Source organism: Dermochelys coriacea, chromosome 2 (genome assembly GCF_009764565.3).
Source record: "Dermochelys coriacea isolate rDerCor1 chromosome 2, rDerCor1.pri.v4, whole genome shotgun sequence".
Classification (NCBI taxonomy): Eukaryota; Metazoa; Chordata; order Testudines; family Dermochelyidae; genus Dermochelys; species Dermochelys coriacea.
This window is the reverse complement of record NC_050069.1, coordinates 74,963,431-74,986,181: the sequence shown is the minus strand read 5'-3', so window position 1 is coordinate 74,986,181 and position 22,751 is coordinate 74,963,431. Positions and strand designations below refer to the sequence as shown.

General features: G+C 43.2%; 1 long non-coding RNA gene across 1 annotated transcript; it reads left to right on the top strand.

Moving 5' to 3' along the window:
- The first annotated feature begins 1,428 nt into the window (after window positions 1-1,428).
- On the top strand, window positions 1,429-6,793 carry LOC122458457. Its single transcript, XR_006278510.1, has 3 exons — window positions 1,429-1,439; window positions 5,430-5,431; window positions 6,582-6,793. It is a non-coding gene; the product is annotated as an uncharacterized LOC122458457 (long non-coding RNA).
- The last annotated feature ends 15,958 nt before the right edge of the window (window positions 6,794-22,751 follow it).

The window sequence follows — 22,751 nt, the reverse complement described above, 5'->3', positions numbered from 1 at the left end:
GCTGAGGAAGCGTTGCTCTAAATCAGCCATAAAAATGTTGGCAATTACTCTATAGAAAAGGATGGCAGCACATTATATTATATTGCATTAATTTTATATGAAGATTTATTTGCTACTCAAGACAATGGATTCTGAGTGCCTTACAAAAGTCAAATAAAAGTGCAGACATATATTACTTTGTATACCACTAGTTTCAGAGTATCATTTGATCTATGTTACATGAATAAATCCTGTGTGTTGTAGTAAAGATTTTCTTTTCTTTTGAAAAAACAAAAACTTGTCACCTTCTTAATATCAGGATTTGGCAAACTTATCACAGCTCTTTGGATCTTTATAGGGAAAAGCCTTTTCCTTCACCCGAACATCTTTTTTTTTTATATATATTTTAAGGGCTAACTACTTGCAAAACGTCATTTTTTCAAAACAAAGCTATTTTTGTTCTAAAGTTGCATAGAAAGTGCATCTGAAATCACAAGACTTTTATTTTTTTTGCCTGTCTTTGAATCAAAAATTGTCCAGCTGATCTGTGTTAGAAGCTGTCAGTCTTTACGCCAACTTTTAGTGTGATGCAGCTTAAATAGGCCCAGTCATAAAGACTCCATCCCAGTGAAACTGGATAGACCTAAAGAGAAGTAAATGATAGGTTGTCATGAACTCTACCAGGCTATACATAGTCTCACCAGGCTTCTGGCTATAATAAATCACAAGAATGAAAGTGGACTAAAGCCTTGTTCATGAGTCTCTTAGAAACAGAGAAGCAGACCGTGTATGACTGAGATCCATTGATCCTTGCAATTGTAGGAAGTTAGTACTGATCATCTGGGATATGCCTATTCCAATGTATTATGACCCCTCAATCAGTGCTCATTTCAATGTCTCCACAAAAATAGCAAAAATTCTTCCCCATTGCCTTTTTTTCATAGAATACATCCTATCATAACACATCTAGGCCTGGCCTATGCTAGAGCAGGGCAAATAACTGATTCCTCAGTCCGTTGTCAGTTTGAAAAAAACCCCACAAACTACCCAACCCCGAAAAAACAAAGTAACAAAAAAACTGCAGTTGGGTCCAATTGAAATGAAAATTCTTAAAAATGTTGTTGAATTGAAAAAGTCAACAAAAATTAGTTTGTCAAACAAAATATTTTGTTTTCAGAGCTACATTTTTAAAAAGAACGGCTATATTCACAAAATGGCCAGGAGGACCACACTGACCCAGGATGTGGAAACTCAGGTTCAGTTCCCCCCTCAGCCTGATGTGGAGAAGGGATTTGAACTGGGGTCTCCCACAGTATAGGTGAGTGTACTAATCACTGGGCTGTGGGATAGTCTGGGGGCAGAGTACGCTCAATCTCTGCTCTTAAAGCTGTTCCATTGTGTATAAATAATTAAATAGCCATTGGAGCAGGGACTTGAATTTTGGGTCTTCCACATCTTAGGTTAGTGCCATAATGATTCTCTCTCTTTGGCCCAATTACTATTCAAATATTTTATACAAAATGGATCAGCTCCAGCAGAACAGATTGAGAGAGACCTACCTCACACTATCCTATTGCCCAGGGGTTCGGGCATTCTTGCAATATGGGAGTGAGAATGGAAAAGACATGAGATGTTGCTGATGAGTGTATTGACTAATTATATAATTTCTGACCCAAGACAGGGATAAGAAGGTTGTTTTTCTTGGGCTATTGTGTGTGTCACTTTTTTAAAAATTGGCAATTCATCTCTTTTGTGTGGGTGAGACTGATATAAGAAGGCAAATCAAAAATTGGGTTGAATCCTGTGTTCCTTTGGTTGCCAGTTTGGGGTCTGGAAGAAATGTTCTTGCTCTGGATATTGGCTAGAATCTTGATGTGTTTTCACTTTCTTCTGGAGTTCTGAGCAGGGATCAGGTGGGCTAGTCACCACCAATTTCCTGCTGTTGGTGGAACAAATGGGGTTCATATTGTTTGTGGTAATAACTAAAATGTGATGGGTACTTTCCAAACCCAAAGAAAGACACAATCCCTGCCTTAACGCGCGCGCGCGCGCACACACACACACACACGCAGTCTAAAAGGACAAAGAGACAGGAAAGAAGGGTTAATGCTAACAGGCACATCTCATTGGTTACAAGTTTGTATGAAATGAAATACCTAGTACCGACAAGGTGCACGTGGCTTTTCTCTCCTTTGCAAAAAAAAAAAAAAACAATCCAAACTGCAAACTCCACTCTGGTCTTGGGGCCCCTGTAATTTGGACTTACATAGAGAGAAATATATATTAGGAACAATTTGGTGTGCTGATGATATTTTATAGTATTACAATAATACTCACCTGGTAAGGAGATCGTGACCAGGTTGGGCACCGGATTTTTAAAATAGAATTTTTTTCTCCAGCATTGTAGAATGAAACCCATGACTCCTTTAATTTTGGAAACTAGCTTTTTCAGTGGCAGGAAAATATCTAGTGGAACATGGCCCTAGTTTATTAGTAGTCAACTTTAAGGGAGTTGGATTGGGCTACTAGAGAAGATACAGAAGGGCATTCCTTCTGGGAGATATCTATCAGAAGTGTCCAATAAATATATTTTGTACAGATGCTCTGTGTTACACTCATCCATTTAATATAATCCTTTTTCCTTTAATTTTTAAGCATAAGCCCATTTGAGAGAGACATTTCAGAATATAGTTGTCCATCAGGCACATAGTGGATAGACCAGATGGAGTCAAATATTCCAATCAAACCTTTAATCAAGGTAAGGAGAAGTCTGCTGAATGGTGGCTAAGAATACATTGTGTTTTGTGTAATTTGAACTTGGTCTCCAAATATCTTTAGCTGCAATATAGGTTTTCTTTCAAGTGGATTTTATTTTCCCTCTCCAGAGACATACCAGAAGAACCGAGTCCCCCCATTTAAAATGTGTGAGTTGGGAAGTTTGTGTATTATAGCACTTCTGAGGTTTATAGGAGAGGAAAAGAGAGTCTATCAGAGAGATTAAGAAAGGGAGAAGCCAAGAAGTTCCTTTTTTTTTTTTTGGCTAACTGGCTACTGTTTCTCTCCATTTATGTCATCTAAAAAAATATCACAGACTGCAGACTGAAAACACAAATGGCTCTAATTTTCCTGAAGTCTAGTATACCTCAACTAGCACTGTAGGTTCAACCTGTTGACTGAACTTTATTTAATCATAATCAGGGTTGAAAGATATAAGAACTGTTAGTGGGTATTTTTAAAGAATCTCTTTAACTATCTGTAACCCTGCTTTTCTTTTCTCTCTCCCTTGAAGCGGCTGCACTCCTAGCTGAGAATGGTAAGTGAGGAATCATGTACTTGTTCAAACGTGGGACTCATGAAGAATTTGGATATACCTCTCTCATTACAGCTCTGGCATTTTATTTCCTTCTCTCTTGCTGGACTGCGGGTTCTGCTGTTGCTAGTGGCTTGGTTATACCCATGCTGTAAGTATTGCATATCTAAATTCATAGCTTATATATAGGAAAGGTCTATGTTGGTGAGGCAGTCATAGGGGTTGGAAAATGAAGGCTGTCAATAGGAATGCTATCATTGCTTTCACTGGGTCACGTTGCTGGAACAGGGTGACGCAGCAGGAGTTTAGTTGGGTAGAGGGGTAAAACTGAAGAAGGGAAATGAGGGAGAAAACATCCCCATGTAGCTATGGATGGGCCATAACCAAAACCCTAAACTTGGAAATCCCTGACATTTGGAGCAAGCTGGTTTCGTCTCTGTAATAGTAGTTTGGATTCAGACTTTGCATTTGGACCCCGTATCCACAGTGGACTGAGTCTAAGCCCTCAGCCCGAATGCATCTAAATGTTGGGGAAGTTTGCCTCTAGGTCTTGCCTTTGTGGTTCAGACCAATGTCGTCAGTGAGTAGGTTGCTGCGTACTAGTGCGGAATCCTTACAGTAATGGTGGGAGGATGTAGTATGAACACTGATGTAGTCAACCTATAAAGGATGAATTGCTGATGACTGGAGAACGTATAACCAAGATAATATCACTTAGGCACTGAAGGAATCCCTGCGTTTGAGATAGTTTGAGATTTGTAATATGAAATCTTCTGGCTTTTCTTTACCCAACCCTTTTTTCCCCTGAGAATTGATATTGTGATGCAGCAGGAGAGTGTTAGAAGGGAGCCTTATTCCCTGTAGAGGGAAGAAAGTTTGCTATAAATCAATTAAAGCACCTGAAGCCAGTCACATGATAAAATCCCCCTGCTTCAGTCAGACAGTGGAAGCAGAGTGGATTGGTGTTGGAGCAGAGAGGAGGAGTTGAAACAGAGTGGATTGGTGTTGGAGCAGAGAGCAGTTTGGAGGGAAGCAGAGGAGAGTTTGGAGAAGTGCTGTGGTGGGCTAAGAAGACCAAGACCCTAGGTAAAGGGACACCTGGTTTGTGCAGAGGGAGGGCAGGAAGCCCCACAAGCTGAAGGGCAGGAGAGGGAAGTAGCCCAGGGGAAGGAACTGTTAGTTCTAGTGGTTTACTGCTATCCCTAGGGCCCCTGGGCTGGGACCCAGAGTATAGGGCAGGCCTGGGTCCCTCCCTCTCCGCTCCCCTCCTCTGGGACACTATTAGGGCAGTTAATACCCTAGTTAAGGGGCAAGAAATGGTGCCCTGAAACACCCTCCCCAGAAGAGAAAGTGTGAGACCCATCATAGTAGTGCTGGCAATTTACCACAATATCTAAATCATTTTTTCACTAGAAAGTAGTTGCTAAAAGCCTGGCACGTCTTTGCTTAAGTAGATATTGGGTAGTCTATATGTCTAACAGCCAATTCCTGTGTCTAAGAACTGGTAACCTGACATCTACGGCCCAATATACCTGGATGCCATGCAGCAATAAAACATATCAGTTACACAAGTAAATGGAAAAAACATTGAGTAATAATGAGATATGATGCTCTCCAAATCCTTCCAGCTTCCGGTAATATAATATCTCTTCTGACAGGAGAATAGTTATACAACCCAAGACTTTATTCAAGGCTTGAATTCATATTTTTGTAAATTTTATTTCTTGTAAAAGAAATTTAAAACTATGACTAAACCCAACGATTTCACCATTTTAGCAAGGCTGTCTGTACTGAAAATTCTTGTGCTGCAGTGTAGCCTTTTGTTGAATGCAAGGGACTGGGACTCTGACTCCTGGGTTCTATTCCTGGCTTCATCAGTGATTCACTGTATGATTTAGGGCAGATAACCTTTCTTCACTTCATTTTATCCATGTGTAAAATGGACATAATAATACTGTCTGTGCCTACTTCACAGGGTTGTTGTGAAGTATATTTAATGCTTTAAAAACCATTTGGAGATTCCAGGCTTGAGCTATAGAAGTGCAGATTGTTGTTGTTTGGATTGGCCTGATTGATACACCAATCCCTGTCATTTTAGGGTTGTCCACACTGAAAATGCTGCAATGGCACAGCTACACAGCTGTAGCGCTTTGGTGACGACACTACCTACACTAATGGGAGGGGTTCTCCCATCTGTGGTACTCCACCTCCCCGAGAGGCAGTAGCTAGGTCAGTAGGAGAATTTTCCCATCGATCTAGTACTGTATATACTGGAGATTAGGTTGGTTTAACTGCGTTGTTCAGGGGTGTGGATTTCCCTCCCCCTCACCCTCACCCGAGTGATGTAGTTATACTGACCTAATTTCTTAGTGTCAATCAGGCCTTAATGTATTCCTCTAAACCCCATTGTCACTGGATGTTGGAGATCATTAAATATTGCATCATACTATGCCCCTTCTTTCTGAAAAGCAGTTGATATATTACTCTCTTCATACAAAGTGAGGGAAACTTGGTAGGTAATTCAATACTGTACTAGAGGCTACAGTGATAGGCACTAAATTAGTGGCATAACAAAGCCCTAGAGGACCATAGTGAAAATAGATTGGGGCTCCATTCCCAATTCCAGAATCCACTCCCCTTGAGCTCCTGCACAGCCTCAGTCCATCCCCCTCATCCTCTAATCCCTGCCTCAATCATCTGCCCCCCCGCCTCAGTCCAACCCTTCCAATCCCCAGCTGCTGCCTAGATTCTCCCAGCTCCTGCCTAATTCCCCATAGCCTCAGCCTATTCCTCCCATCCCCCAACTCCTGCCTAGCTTCCCTCTAGCCCCTTCATGACTCCCCTATAAATCCTCAGCTTTCCCCATGGGCCTCCCTTGCTCTGCTCCAGTTCTGATCCTGTCTCCCTCAACTCTGCTCCAGCCTCCTTCAATCCAGTCCTCCGCTCCCCCAGTCCTGATCCAATTACTCTCCAGGTCCTGTTTAGCTCCCCTTCTGCCCGTGCTTCCTGGAGCTGCCCTTCCCCAGCACCCCCCTTGGTCCCGTCTAGCTCTATTCCAACCCACTGTGATATTCTATACCTTGGGGGAGTGTTCTGGAACCCCCATAGTCCTCATTTTTATATAATCATGATCTTACCTTACAAGGCATGCTTTGTTAAGGTATCAGGGGAAAGGTTATGATCTGCTGAAAGTCATTTCTCTGTCCATATATGTATAGCATTAATGCATATGAAGTTATGAGAATTGTGTGGTATGGCTGTCACTAAAACATGCTGTAAATTGGGTAATCAGCCCCAGAGGCAACAGGAAGGAAAGTAACCAACACACAGGCAGGGTATCAATCAACTAATTAACAACCATTGTCCAGCAAGGGAGCTACAATGCAGTGACTCACCTGCATGAGGCCACACTAGGGGAATTTCTCAACCTTGCCTGGAAATTCAGCAATGCCCCCAGACATGCCTGGACTTATGTTTTCCAAGCACATGGACTCAGGGTATAAAACAGACAGAGTGGAGACATACTGGGCCCTTCTCCTGCCCCCACCTATGCTGCAAGAAACGAAGACACTGAGAAGAAGACAAGACTCCAACAGAGGAGATTGGCCAACGTCTAAGGAACAAACCTTATATTAAGGACTGCAATATCCAGTGGGGTGAGAAAAACGGCTTAATCTAGATGTTGTCCAGTCTAATAGGGTTGAGAGTTTAGACTGCAGGCTTATATTTTATTTCTTTTGGGAACTAATTCTGACTTTTTTTGCCTATCACTTATTATTTCTTAAAATCTATCTTTTATAGTCAATAAATTTGCTTAACTGTTTATCTTTACCAGTGAGTTTGTATGAAGTGTGTGGCAAATCAGGTTTGTCAAAGGCTGGTGTATAACCACTTTCCATTGTTGAAGTGGTGAACTAATTAATACATTTGTATAGATGGTATACTCCTGGGGTACAGTCCTGGGAGCTGGGGGGATTTGGCTGGTCCCTTTCTCCATGTGATTCATGAGTGACTCTGGGAGCATTCATGCAATCTGCCTGGATGTGGGGCTCCACATGCTCTTGTGCTGAGTGATCACAGTGCCTGGAGGAGCTTGCTGCTAGTCACTAGCAAGGCATTGTGAGAGACAGCCCAGGCTGGAGAGAGTTAAGGGGGCACAGCGGTTCCACTGTCCCAGGCTGCACCCCGAGGGGATCCCGTCACCCCACCTCCCCTCATCCCGCTAACTCTGCTTCAGATGCCTCAATCTCTGCTCCAGTCCCCTTTCCCCACCCTTAACAGCTCTGAACTAGTCAGTTCTGCTCCAACCCCCTTTCCCCACCCCCAGCTCTGAACTAGCCTCCGCCAGCGCTCCCTGCCCCCAACCATTGCCCGTTGTCCCCCCAATTCCCTGCCCCATGCAAAGTGGCCCACGCTTTTACCTTGTGCTCTTTCTCTGGATGGTTGCCATGTCTTCCTTCTCTAGATCCCCCCCTGGCACTGCAATTCACCCATGCCTTGTTGACTGCTTATGCCTGAGGTCACCCCATCTGGAGGGGTCCCCATCCCAGCCTCCTCTCTGTCCTGGGGGGCCAGCAGGCCCTACTTTCCCCCAGCTGACTGGCTAGTTGGGTTCCCAGCCCAACTCCAAGGATAGATGATCTCCTGAGGTCCCTTCCAACCCTGATATTCTATGATATTCTATGATTCTATGATCCTGGTGCTACTGGAACAGTGCTGTGTTACAAAAGTAGAACAGACAGAATGAAATGCTGGGTTAGCAGAGAAGAAAATTTAATCTTGCAAAATAGCGTGTCTGGCAAAAGTAGTGTCCTCATTTTCTTCTCTTCACATGCAGGTACACAGGAGCTTTATATGGCAGGATAGTTGGCCTGATTCTTGTGTCCATTTTTGGTGTTCAGACGAATGAACAAGGGGCATGGATTGATCAGGGACTCTTTGCTGCTGTTGGAGCTGCTTCTTTTTTCAGCGGTGTGTCAAGACTAACCATCTCCCTCACAGTTATCATGGTAAATGTATTATGTTCTCAGATATTTGGCCAACTTGCAGGCTGGGGTGGCCTAAATCATCTGCTGCTGCAACTAAATGAACCCTGCACTCATGCCCCACAGACACAAGTTCATAAGTGGGAGGCTTGTTTGGTTAGTTGTTTTATTTTTGGTTTGCATGGTGTTTTTTTGGCAAGGATTTTCATTAGCAAAATATGTTTGGAATTGGCACTTAAATTTAGAGAAAAGAGAATCCATTTCTTGTCACCATAGTAACAGAGGTGTCAATGTACTAGCAAGGGAAGCAGAATCCAGGACTTCTGTTTTGATTAGTTTTAAAACATGGATTATCACATTTAAATATCCGACACCTGAATTGAGGGGTGACTTTTGTGGGGAGAGAGGTCTTGCACAACGGGGTGCCCCACTTGTTTTTGTGTACCTCTAATTTGAGCAGAACACTTTTTATTTAGAACACACTGGGACTGTTTCCACTGGAAACAAAGTTAAAGGCTAAATGGAAAAGTATTACAATTAGAGGGGTCTTAGCCTACCCTGGTTTCAATACCTGTGCCTAAGGATTGAGCAATTAGTTGTGTTGAGAATGGGAGGGACAGATGAGACTTGATTTGGCTGAACTTCACACCAGACAAGATAAGTGATGTAGATACCACAGGATCTGAACAGATCCTGTCAGGAAAGACTCAACATTTTATCTTCCCAAGGTACATTAATCATGTTCCATGGATATCGGTGGGGGGGTGTGTAAGCACAAAAAACATTCAGATGGGACCTTAAACCAAGGTCCTGTCTGCCCTAATTGATTTGCCTTAAAGATCTCATGATTTTATGACCTTGTAAACTGGAGTTATAGAAATGGGATGAAAATTAATAGTGGAAAGTCATGCATTTAGGGAGTAACAACAAGAATTTTTGCTATAAGCTAGGGATGTCTTGGAATCATCGTGGATAGTTCTCTGAAAACATCCACTGCAGTCAAAAAAGCTAGCAGAATGTTGGGAAGCATTAGGAAAGGGATAGATAATAAGGCAGAAAATATTATATTGCCACTATATAAACCCATGGTGTACACACATCTTGAAACTGAGTGCAGATCTGGTTGCCCCATCTCAAAAAAGATATATTGGAAAAAGATACCGAAAAAGGCAACAAAAATGAGGGGTATGGAACAGCTTCCTTATGAGGAGAGATGAAAAAGACTGGGACTTTTCAGCTTGGAAAAGAGACGACTAAGAGGGGATATGATAGAGGTCTATAAAATCACTACGGGTGTGGAGAAAATAAATAAGAAGTGTTATTTACTCCTCATAATACAAGACCTAGGGATCACCACATGAAATTAATTGGCAGCAGGTTTAAAACAAAATGAAGTATTTCTTCACACAACGCACAATCAACCCATGGAACTCTTTGTCAGAGGATGTTGTGAAGGCCAAGACTATAACAGTGTTCAAAAAATAATTTCATGGAGGATAGGTCCCTCAATGGTATTAGCTAGGATGGGCAGGGGTGGTGTCCCTAGCCTCTGTTTTCCAGAAGTTGGGAATGGTCAAGAGGGGATGGATCAGCTTGATCACTGTTCTGTTAATTCCCTCTGAAGCACCTGACATTGGCCACTGTCTGAAGACAGGATACTGGGCTAGATGGACCTTTCATCTGATCCAATATGGCTGTTCTTGTGGAGTATTAATTGGAAGTGACAGAGGAGGAGAAAGACCTGGTGTACTGGATGCTCACAGAATGACTATGAGCCACCAATGTGATGTGGCTGTGAAAAAGGCTAATGCAGTGCTAGGATGCATCAGGTGAGGTATTTCCAGTAGAGACAGGGAAGTGTTAATACGTTTATGCAAGGCACTGGTGGGATGTCATCTGCAATAGTGTGTGCAATTCTGGTTTCCCATATTTAAGAAAGGTGAATTCAAACTGGAACACATGCAAAGAAGGGCTACTAGGATGAGCCAAGGAATGGAAAACTGACCTTATGAGAAGAGATTCAAAGAGCTTGGCTTGTTGAGCCTAATCAAAAGAAGACTGAGGGGAGATGGGATTGCTCTCTATAAAAACATCAGTGCCATAAGTTAAGTGCCAATGTGGACACAAGAACAAATGATATAAACAGGCCATCAACAAGTTTAGGCTTGAAATTAGACGTAGATTTCTATCCATCTGAGGAGTGAAGTTCTGGAATAGCCTTCCCAGGGGAGCAGTGGGAGGCAAAAAACGCTAACTGGCTTCAAGACTGAGTTTGATAAGTTTTATGGAGGGGATGGTACGATGAGATTGTCTACAATGGCACGTAGCTGATCTGAAACTGCTGGTACCTTTTATTCCTAATGGCTGGAGATGGGATGCTAGAGAGGCAGGGCCAGTGATGAGCTGCCAAAATCTTAACAACCGGTTCCCTCCTCATCCCACAAGGGGGTTGTGGCCCACCCCCGCCCTCTGGGACTCCGGCCTTGACATGCCCCCCCTCGGGACCCCTACCCCATCTACTCCTCCCCTGACTGCCCCCAGAACCGGGCAGGAGGGTCTCGTGGGCCACTGTAGTGGGAGCCCACCCCGCCCCTAGGAGCCAGAGGGACCTGCCGGGGCGAGGTGGGGAGTCCCGGCGGTGCTTACCTGGGGCAGCTCCCAGGAAGCATCCGGCAGGTCCCTCTGACTCCTAGGGGCGGGGTAGCGAAGCTAGGGGAGAGAGCAGGGGGAGCGGCTGCTCCCCGCACTGATCAAATCAAAAGTGGTGCCTTAGGCGCTGACTCCCTGGGTGCTCCAAGGCTGGAGCCCCCACGGGGAAAATTTGGTGGGTGCAGAGCACCCACCAGCACCTCTCTGCCCCATCCCCCAGCTCACCTCGGCCTCCTCCCCTGAACGCACCACCCCGCTCTGCTTCTCCGCCCCCTCCCCTGGCTTCCCGTGAATCAGCTGTTCGCGTGGGAAGCTGGGGAGGGCTGAGATGCAGGCGACGGCTTCGCGCTCAGCCTCAGGGAGGCGGAGGTGAGCTGGGGCAGGGAGCGGTTCCCCTGTGCGGCTGCCCCCCCACCCTGGGTTACCTGCTGCGGTGCGGGCGGCCCTCTTCGCGCCCCCCCCACCGCCCCAGCTCACCTCTGCTCCGTCTCCGCCTCCGCCTCCCTGAGCCTCAGCGGGAAGCCGCCGCCTGCTTCTCAGCCCGCCCTGACTTCCTGCGCGAACAGCTGATTTGCGGGAAGCCGGGGTGGGGGTGGGGTGGAGAAGCAGAGCGGGGCGGTGCGTTCAGGGGAGGAGGCGGAGCGGAGGTGAGGTGAGCTGGGGCCGGGGCCGGATGCGGGGCGAGGAGGCGCCACTTTTGGCGGGTGGTTAAGTTTAGAAGCCCTCGCAGGACAACCAGTTCTAAAAGGGCTTCTAAATTTAACAACCGGTTCTAGTGAACCGGTGCGAACCGGCTCCAGCTCACCACTGGGCAGGGCTCTGAGTTACTACAGAGAATTCTTTCCCAGGTGTCTGGCTGGTGGACCTTGCCCACATACTCAGGGTTCAACTGATCATCCTATTTGGAGTTGGGAAGGAATTTTCCCCTGGGTCACATTGTCCGAGACTTTGGGTTTTTTTCCCTTCCCCTGCAGTATGGGGCAAGGGTCACTTGCAGGTTTAAACTAGTGTAAATAGCAGATTTTCTATAACTTGAAGTCTTTAAATCATGATTTGAGGACATCAGTAATTCAGCTCCAGGTTAGGGTCTATTACAGGAATGGATGGGTGAGGTTCTATAGCCTGCAATGTGCAGGAGGTCAGAATAGATGATCATGATTATATTATAATATATTATATAAAATAAAACAAAAAGCAGTTTGAAAATGAATAAGCTTAGTTCAAAAAATGTTGAAACAGGACATTTTGACATAGTCAGAATCCTTTTCCACCAATTTTATTCTGAAAAAAATTTCTGGGGAAATCCATAGGGTTTTACAAAGCATTGTGTTTTTGACGGAACTGTGTATTCTGACAGTTTATAGTTGAAATTTCTCCAACCAGCTCTATTTGTCACCATTAACCCAGAGGTGACTACATGTCAGAATGCTTTATGTATATGGTTTGTAAAGCATTTTTTTAGCTCCTTCAGGATGAAAAGTGTTATGTATACATAAAATATTCTTATTTTATTGTGAAATGATGAACAGATGCTATTGTTTACTGAAGCCCTCTCTATCCCATACCCACTTCCTTGCCTTTTAAGTGTGTATCTGCTAAAGTTCTCTCCTGCTGATTATCAGATTATAGATGTAACATTTTTTTTTTTGAAGTTGGGGTATTGAAAATTCAGGGTTGATTGTGACCGGTTGTGAAATCTGGAGGAACTGGAACTGGGATAGTTACTCCGTATACAGCTGCTTCAAGGTTTCTGAAAGCTACAAGATGGCACTAGCTTTGCCAGGGGCACCTGGATGTACATGCACTGATTCTATGAAAATCCAATTTAAATATTATTTGTATCCTGTCACTTTAGGAGCTTGTTGCTGATCTAGCACCTCAGTGGGAAGACAGTTGATTGACGTCTTCCTTAGGTTGGTGCCTTAAAGGCTGTGGTTCACAGTAGGGAAATTCAAAATTATTTCTTGCCAGTACACTTAAACCAGAACTGTGTTTAACACAATTCTAATAAAGAGGCAGACACTGTAATTTTTGTTCTTTACAGCCCCCCTTCCCTGACTCCTGTTTTTCTGAGTGCCAACTAGGAGCACACAAAATTAACATTGAACTGCTAAGACAACAGCACAAAAATCAATTGAAAAGGCACCAGAAAAATGATTATGGTTGCACTGCAGTGTGCTCTGAAATCCCCTAGGTGTCATGTTCTAACTCCTCTGTGCCTTGTTGTTTTCCAAAGGGAGATTGTGCTTCAATTCAAGTTCACCCAAAATAAATAGCTGTATTGCTTTAGGAAATATTAATTTTTGAGGGGGAATAAAAGGACTTGGACATGACAATGCAAAAACATAGTTATAAGGTTGTGCCCCCAAACCATAAAATGCACATATTTTCCTGTATAGTCTGATAGGTTCAAAAAGAATTGGGAATGTTTGCTTTGGCTTTCCACACAGCCTTCCATTTGGAAACAGTTATGAATGTGGGGCTTGTAGTGAACAGGTTTGTAAAATGCTTTCTTTTCCTTTTGTGGCAGACCCCACAGGCATCTGGCCACCTCTTCTTTCTTGGCTGCCTCTTTCTACGCCCCCCCCCCCCCCTTTGACACTTGACCCTCATCGTCTGCCCGTTGTGGCAAATGGTAAATGTACTCTCGAAGGGAAGCATCACCACAAGAAGTGCAAGACCTCTGTCCCCACATCCTCCTGTTTCTTGAGGTTGTATAATTGTCCTGAGTCCATTGCAAGAGGATGCTCAGAGGGCAAGACCACATTTTATTGAAATTAGATTTTTGTCTCGGTAACTTTTTTGTTTGTGACTAGACTTAGATACTTGGAAAGCTGTATCTGACTTGCCTGGCTTCCCAGGTGTTAAAAAGGGAGGATGGGGCTGTCCTGGTGTGAGATTAAAGTTCAAAGGGCTTGTCTCCAGACACAAATGGTCTCTCTTTAACTAGAATAATTAAAGTGCTACAACCCCTGCTATTGGATGCAGTTATACTGACATAGCTTTCTCCCGAAGTGAAGGGGAATAAGTTATACTGGTAGGAGACATTATTAGGCTGATATCTAAACTAGGGGTTGCTTTGACTTAACTATTTTGATAGAAAATCACTGCTGCCTGAAATAATTAAATCAGTCCAAAACTGTGTATACACCAGGCCCTTATCAGTAAGGGTTCCCTCTTCTGGTGGATATGGGGAATGGAGTTGCTGGCATTTAGATGGAGCTATACCCATGCTCCATCTCCAGAGGGAGAGTCTGTTTGACACCAGGCCTTTATAGGAAGGGTGATAAAAAGGAGAAAATGTGGGATGTCCTTGGGGCTCAGAAGATTTCCCTCATGCTCAGGAAAGAAGGGAAAGCTTAGTTTTACATAAAGCAAACTTAAAGGAAAAATATAGTCAGAGCACTGGATAGGTCAGCGGCCTGGTAATAGATATTTAACCTTGGGGCACCAGTCTGAATCTGACTCTAGTCCATAATGAGAAATATTCATTTAATTTTTTTCTGTGTTCAGAAAGAACAACTCCCAGACCTCAAGTTTAGAATTTGAGTCTCTTCCTTTCCCACCTTTTCACCCTCTTGCTGTATCCCTGCCAGCAGAGGTTGTGGTTGCATAAGCGTGTGGCTTGGGAGTGGTAGGGGAACCCTGGTAGTGAATTAAAATTGCTAACCATCTGATGGTGGTTCAGTAAACTGTGTGAAATTGTCTGAGCCCATTTCCTAATGGACACATGTTCATATTGCAGAAACCATAAATGGCACTATCACTTGATGCTAGTTCAGCAGCGAATCCAAAGATTGATGAGGAATGGAGATTTACCTAGCATCTCAACCTCACAAGTGCCCAGATCAAGACTGAGGCACATTGGAAGGGCGTTGATTGTAGTTAATCAAAGAACATTGAAAATGAACCTCTTGTCCTATACTTTGGGAATAGTTGAATCTGGTCTACCTTTCTTTTCATGTACACTACTTCCTGTTGATGTATGAGCATCTAAATGTAGAGCTGACCAAAACTCTGAATTTCATGTGAAATTTGGACATTTTGAAAATTTCCATGAAGTGGAGATCCTCAGCACTTTTCCTTCTGGAAAATTTCCAACCAGCCCTACCCAAGTGTGGAAGGGGCACCCAAATTGAATTCTTAGCATACCTTTTTTCTCTCTTTAAAAATCGTTTTACCTACAGATTACCAGCTTCTGTTCCTTTATTCCTTCTAGTACAGTGCTTTTTTCAAAAGCTTAACTTTTTAGTCTAAAGTGTATAGGATATTTGAATATTACACATGCCAAATCCTGGCACTTCCAGTTCAACTTTGGCCAGGTATTGCAACTCAGCAGTCAAATCTTAGGTGATAGTAACTACACAGAGTCTATCCATTGTCTCCTTACTCCCCATCATGCAATGGCACTCTTGCGACATCTAGGTCATGTTGCCAATACTGTGTGAAAGCATAGATTTTAATAGTACATGTTATATGGCATCCTTCACAGCAATGTTGCAGGGCATTAGAATGTACAACTGAATGTATTGAGAAGTGTTTTCAACAGGGTTGTGCATCCTTTGAGTGTTCACATGAGATTCTGGTAATGCATCAAATGCTGGCATCAGCAGTACATACTGTAGTGATGGACATCTTAGAAATGCCTAAACAGAGATAAGATTATAGCACAAACAAAGCAAATGATCCATAATTCAGATCCAATTGAATGGCTGGGGATGTATAAGTACAGCAGACTGGTTATGGAAGATGGGCTACAGCTATTCAAAGCTGAAAATATAAAGTATAAGGAATTTAAAATCAATGTGAATTTTGACAGGAAGCCAGTGGAAAGATTTGAAAATAGGAGGCATCTGCTCAGACAATCAAATGCTTATTAGGATGCAATATGCTGGATTTTGAATGAACTGCATCTTATGGTAGATCTGATAAAAGCTGGAGTTCCTGAAAACAAGAAAGACTTGCAATAATCTGGCTTTGAAAACACTAAAATTGCTGACCAGAAATTCTAAATCCACCTTTACTGAGTGAAGCTCTGAGACTGGCAACACATTACAGACCAGGACATGAGGCAATATAAGGAAAATAGAATCTAATAGTCAATGGCAGGGACTTTGGTTGTTTATGACATCTGTAAAGAGACTGTCTTGGGTAAGGGGAGGCAGCAGCATAGATTCATAGATACTAAGGTCAGAAGGGACCATTCTGATCATCTAGTCTGACCTCCTGCACAGCGCAGGCCACAGAATCTCACCCACCCACTCCTATGAAAAACCTCACCCATGTCTGAGCTATTGAAGTCCTTAAATCATGGTTCAAAGACTTCAAGGAGCAGAGAAGCCTCCCTCAAGTCAACCATGCCCCATGCTACAGAGGAAGGCGAAAAACCTCCAGGGCCTCTCCAATCTGCCCTGGAGGAAAATTCCTTCCCAACCCCAAATATGGCAATCAGCTAAACCCTGAGCATATGGGCAAGATTCACCAGCCAGATACTACAGAAAATTCTTTCCTGGGTAACTCAGATCCCATCCATCTAATATCCCATCTCAGGGGATTTGGCCTATTTACCCTGAATATTTAAAGATCAATTACTTACCAAAATCCCATTATCCCATCATACCATCTCCTCCATAAACTTATCAAGTAGAATCTTAAAACCAGATAGATCTTTTGCCCCCACTGCTTCCCTTGGAAGGCTATTCCAAAACTTCACTCTTCTGATGGTTAAAAACCTTCGTCTGATTTCAAGTCTAAACTTCCTGGTGGCCAGTTTATACCCTTTTGTTCTTGTGTCCACATTGGTGCTGAGCTTAAATAATTCCTCTCCCTCTCCTGTATTTATCTCTCTGATATATTTATAGAGAGCAATCATATCTCCCCTCAACCTTCTTTTAGTTAGGCTAAACAAGCCAAGCTCTTTAAGTCTCCTTTCATAAGACAAGTTTTCCATTTCTCGGATCATCCTAGTAGCCCTTCTCTGTACCTGCTCCAGTTTGAATTCATCCTTTTTAAACATGGGAGACCAGAACTGCACACAGTATTCTAGGTGAGGTCTCACCAGTGCCTTGTATAACGGTACTAAAACCTCCTTATCCCTACTGGAAATGCCTCTCCTGATGCATCCCAAAACCGCATTAGCTTTTTTCACAGCCATATCACATTGGCAGCTCATAGTCATCCTATGATCAACCAATACTCCAAGGTCCTTCTCCTCTTCCGTTACTTCTAATTGATGCGTCCCCAACTTATAGCTAAAATTCTTGTTATTAATCCCTAAATGCATAACCTTACACTTCTCACTATTAAATTTCATCCTATTACTATTACTCCAGTTTACAAGGTAATCCAGATCCTCCTGTATAATATCCCGATCCTTCTCCGAATTGGCAATACCTCCCAGCTTTGTATCATCTGCAAACTTTATTAGCACACTCCCACTTTTTGTGCCAAGGTCAGTAATAAAAAGATTAAATAAGATTGGTCCCAAAACCGATCCCTGAGGAACTCCACTGGTAACCTCCCTCCAACCTGACAGTTCGCCTTTCAGTAGGACCCATTGCAGTCTCCCCTTTAACCAATTCCTTATCCACCTTTTGATGTTCATATTGATCCCCATCTTCTCCAATTTAACTAATAATTCCCCATGTGGCACGGTATCAAATGCCTTACTGAAATCTAGGTAAATTAGATCCACTGCATTTCCTTTATCTAAAAAATCTGTTACTTTTTCAAAAAAGGAGATTAGGTTGGTTTGGCACGATCTACCTTTTGTAAAACCATGTTGTATTTTGTCCCATTTACCATTGACTTCAATGTCCTTAACTAATTTCTCCTTCAAAATTTTTTCCAGGACCTTGCATACTACAGATGTCAAACTAACTGGCCTGTAGTTACCCGGATCACTTTTTTTTCCTTTCTTAAAAATAGGAACTATATTAGCAATTCTCCAATCATTCGGTACTATTCCTGAGTTTACAGATACATTAAAAATTCTTGCTAATGGGCTTGCAATTTCAGGTGCCAATTCCTTTAATATTCTTGGATGAAGATTATCTGGGCCCCCCGATTTAGTCCCATTAAGCTGTTTCAGTTTCGCTTCTACCTCTGATATGGTAATATCTACCTCTATATCCTCCTTCCCATTTGTCATGCTACCATTATCCCCAAGATCCTCTTTAGCCTTATTAAAGACTGAGGCAAAGTATTTGTTTAGATATTGGGCCATGCCTAGATTATCTTTAACCTCCACTCCATCCTCAGTGTTAAGCGGCCCCACTTCTTCCTTTTTAGTTTTCTTCTTATTTATATGGCTATAGAACCTTTTACTATTGGTTTTAATTCCCTTTGCAAGGTCCAACTCTACTCGACTTTTAGCCTGTCTCACTTTATCCCTACATGTTCTGACCTCAATTAGGTAGCTTTCCTTGCTGATCCCTCCCATCTTCCACTCCCTGTATGCTTTCTGCTTCTTCTTAATCACCTCTCTAAGATGCTTGCTCATCCAGCTTGGTCTACAACTCCTTCCTATGAATTTTTTCCCCTTTCTTGGGATACAGGCTTCCGATAGCTTCTGCAGTTTTGATTTAAAGTAATCCCAGGCCTCCTCTACCTTTAGATCCATAAGTTCTTCAGTCCAATCCACTTCCCTAACTAATTTCCTTAATTTTTGAAAGTCAGCCCTTTTGAAATCAAAAACCCTAGTTGCAGATTTATTTTTGTTAATCCTTCCATTTAGTTTGAACTGAATTAGCTCATGATCACTTGAGCCAAGATTGTCCCCTACAACCATTTCTTCTATGAGGTCCTCGCTACTCAGCAAAATTAAATCTAAAATGGCATCCCCTCTAGTCGGTTCAGCAACTACTTGATGAAGGAATCCATCAGCTATCGCATCTAGGAAAATCTGAGCCCTATTATTATTACTAGCACTGGTCCTCCAGTCTATATCTGGGAAGTTAAAGTCTCCCATGATCACGCAGTTTCCATTAGTATTTACTTTATTAAAGACATTAAAAAGGGCTGTATCCATATCCAAATTAGATCCTGGAGGTCTATAGCACACCCCAAGCACTATCGTAGGAGAGGCTTTACTAGTTTTCTTCCCCAATGTAATTTTTGCCCAGACAGACTCTGTCTTATCCATTGCATCGCTTCTTATTTCTTTACATTCTACCTCATCATTGATATACAAAGCTACTCCACCCCCTTTACCTTTGTTTCTGTCTTTCCTAAAGAGCACATACCCTTCAATACCTGTAGTCCAGTCATGACTACTATTCCACCATGTTTCTGTTATCCCTATAATATCTGGTTTCACTTCCTGCACCAGTAGCTCTAGTTCCTCCATTTTGTTACCTAGACTCCTCGCATTGGTGTGCAAACACCTTAATTTTTGCTGTTTGGCCTCGCTCACATTTTGTACCCTATTAGGCACAGTCATTCTACATCCAGTATAACCTATTAGACTAGTATCCACACCGCCCTCACTCCTTATATACATTCTCCTACCCATGGCTGTATCCATTCTTACTTCATCTTCTTTCCTCTCAATGCTAAAATCTGGCGTGGAGATTTTCTGGACATCTCCCATCCATCTCCCCCCAATTCCTAGTTTAAAGCTCTCTTTATCAGTTGTGCCAGCCTCGATCCTAGAAGTCTATTTCCTTCCCTACTGAGATGAAGTCCATCTCGAGAGAACTGACCTCTGTCCATGAATGCCTCCCAGTGGTCATACATCCCAAAGCCCTCCTTATAGCACCACTGCCTAAGCCATCTGTTGACAGTCATAATCTTGTCAGACCTTTGTTGCCCTTCTCTAGGAACAGGAAGGATCCCGCTAAAGATCACCTGGTGGCCAGTTTATACCCATTTGTTCTTGTGCCCCCAACTAAAACCTCTCCAACGCATCATCAAGGATCTACAACCTATCCTGAAGGACGACCCATCACTCTCACAGATTTTGGGAGACAGACCAGTCCTTGCTTACAGACAGCCCCCCAATCTGAAGCAAATACTCACCAGCAACCACACACCACACAACAGAAGCCCTAACCCAGGAACCTATCCTTGCAACAAAGCCCGCTGCCAACTCTGTCCACATATCTATTCAGGGGATACCATCATAGGGCCTAATCACATCAGCCACGCTATCAGAGGCTCGTTCACCTGCGCATCTACCAATGTGATATGTGCCAGCAATGCCCCTCTGCCATGTACATTGGCCAAACTGGACAGTCTCTACGTAAAAGAATGAATGGACACAAATCAGACGTCAAGAATTATAACGTTCAAAAACCAGTTGGAGAACACTTCAATCTCTCTGGTCACTCGATCACAGACCTAAGAGTGGCTATCCTTCAACAAAAAAGCTTCAAAAACAGACTCCAACGAGAGACTGCTGAATTGGAATTAATTTGCAAACTGGATACAATTAACTTAGGCTTGAATAGAGACTGGGAATGGATGAGTCATTACACAAAGTAAAACTATTTCCCCATGGTATTTCTCCCTCCCACCTCACCCCCCACTGTTCCTCTGATATTCTTGTTAACTGCTGGAATTAGCCTACCTTGCTTGTCACCATGAAAGGTTTTCCTCCTTTCCCCCCCTGCTGCTGGTGATGGCTTATCTTAAGTGATCACTCTCCTTACAGTGTGTATGATAAACCCATTGTTTCATGTTCTCTGTGTGTGTGTATATAAATCTCTCCTCTGTTTTTTCCACCAAATGCATCCGATGAAGTGAGCTGTAGCTCACGAAAGCTTATGCTCTAATAAATTTGTTAGTCTCTAAGGTGCCACAAGTACTCCTTTTCTTTTTGTCCTCTAATGAGAAGGATTGGTAAGCAAGCAACTTTGTTTTCCTGGGGAGTTCCTATCGGAACTCAAATGGTTCCTCCACACTGTCAGTTGCACGAGCTGTTACGCTCTGTCTCCTGTATTATGTTTTATACTGTACTAATAATCACGGTATCTGCCTCTTTAATGTGCTCTTTCACTTCCCCTCTTTGAGACTTTAATTTATAGGCAGGATCTTTTTTGGCAGAGGGAGGAGAAAGTACACATGTAGCAGAACTGTAGCCTAGAGGATCTATATTCTGTCTCATAGTTTTCTGCCTTGATGTTCCCCCTTATTTTGTGGTTTTGTGAGAATTTTCTCATTTGTGGGGGAGGTGGGACCTATAACGGGGGCTGGGTGTTACTTGGGAGAGGGATTCTTCCCCTCTCCCCCAAGTTGAATGACTAGGAAGGAGTTGGGGAGTGAGGAGTGTGAGGTCTGCATATGTTGGGGAGAGACTCATTCATCTGCTCTTCCTTCCAAACTACCTGTTCCCTAGCTCCAGTGATTTTGGTGTAAGGGAGGGGTAGTAGTAATTAATCCTATTCTTCCCATACCCTCCTTTTTAATCAAGGTATCTCTTGACTTTAAAACATCCACTAATTCCCCACTGCAGGTGTTTCTCTTTGGAGCCATAGTTTTCTCTATTTTGCATTAGTGTTTGTTAAATATATTCTCAAGTGCCCCAAATATATTGGTCCAGAGTTCAGGTTGCCCATTGGTGCCTCATGCCCTTCCAGAGTGTGGGGGGTGGCTGACTTTGAGCTTTTGAGGATCAGGTGGTAAGGAGTAGGAGTGATGGGGTGTAGACCTCTGAAAAGCAGGAGATATGGGGTTGGGGTGCCTGCCCTCCCCAACATTCCTTCCTGGAGCTGGCAATAGCCAGTGGGACTGGTTTAGTGAGGATGGTGCAAAGGTTAAGAAACTACCAAAGTGGGTGCAGATTCTCTGTCTCCAAGTCTTCAGATCCAGAGTGGATGCTTTTCTGGAAGATACGTGTTAGTCAAACAAAAGTTATTAGGCTCAGTAAATGGGTAACTGGCTGTTGTAGAGAAGGTCAGACTAGATGATCTAATGATCCTTTGTGGCCTTAAAACCTATAAATCTTGTTTTCAGAATACTCTCCCAAAATGAGAAGTGTTGGCCTGCTAGTGAGACAGGATGGGATTCCCTTCTGAGATTGTCATTCCTTTAAAAAGCGATAGAGTTCATGGTTAACAGGTGTTGCCTGATTACAAACGCTTCCTTCAGGAGCTGTGTTCTGCTTTTGTTGCACCAGCATTCCTTGCTGGCCCACTGAGCAAGTGCCTAGGCTGAGAATTGACCCAAGGTCTCCTGGGTGGTAAGAGCAGCACAACAATTACACACTCTTAAAAGAAATGAGTTTTATGTTTGATAGACCTAAACAGGCTTGCAGTTAAATACAGCAAATAAAGTGACTGCAAAAATGGCATGGCAGAATTCCATGTTTATAGAGTCAAACTGGTTAGAGTGGGTTGAACATTTTATATCAAAACTATTTTCTGACAGAAAATTGGTTTTTTGACTAAACACGTTATTTTGCAGGAAGTGGTTGTCTCATTTTACTGTGACTGGGCTCCCCAGCCAGATGACCTCTCCCATGATACACCATGGCTAGAGATTTCTGTGATATAACACAGAGGAACAGTAAGGGAGAAGACTGGCCGGGGAGCGCAATCCACAGAAGAAAATGGAAGCATGGGAGGCTCTGAAATGATGATTTCCATGTGGGATTGCGACAGCATTTCCATATCAAAATTTTTGGGTTTAGATTTTTTTTTGGCAAAAATTGAAAATTTTCTGCAGGGAAAACAGCTGATTTGTTGATCAGCTCTAACACTGGTACCATAAAAAATTGTATAGTTTAAATAGGTGGGGTTTTCTCCTCTCTTCTGGCCCTGAAAACTCAACCTGTGAGCCAAAAGTCAAACTGGGCTCTTACTGGTTCATGCATAATCACCAGTAGAGAA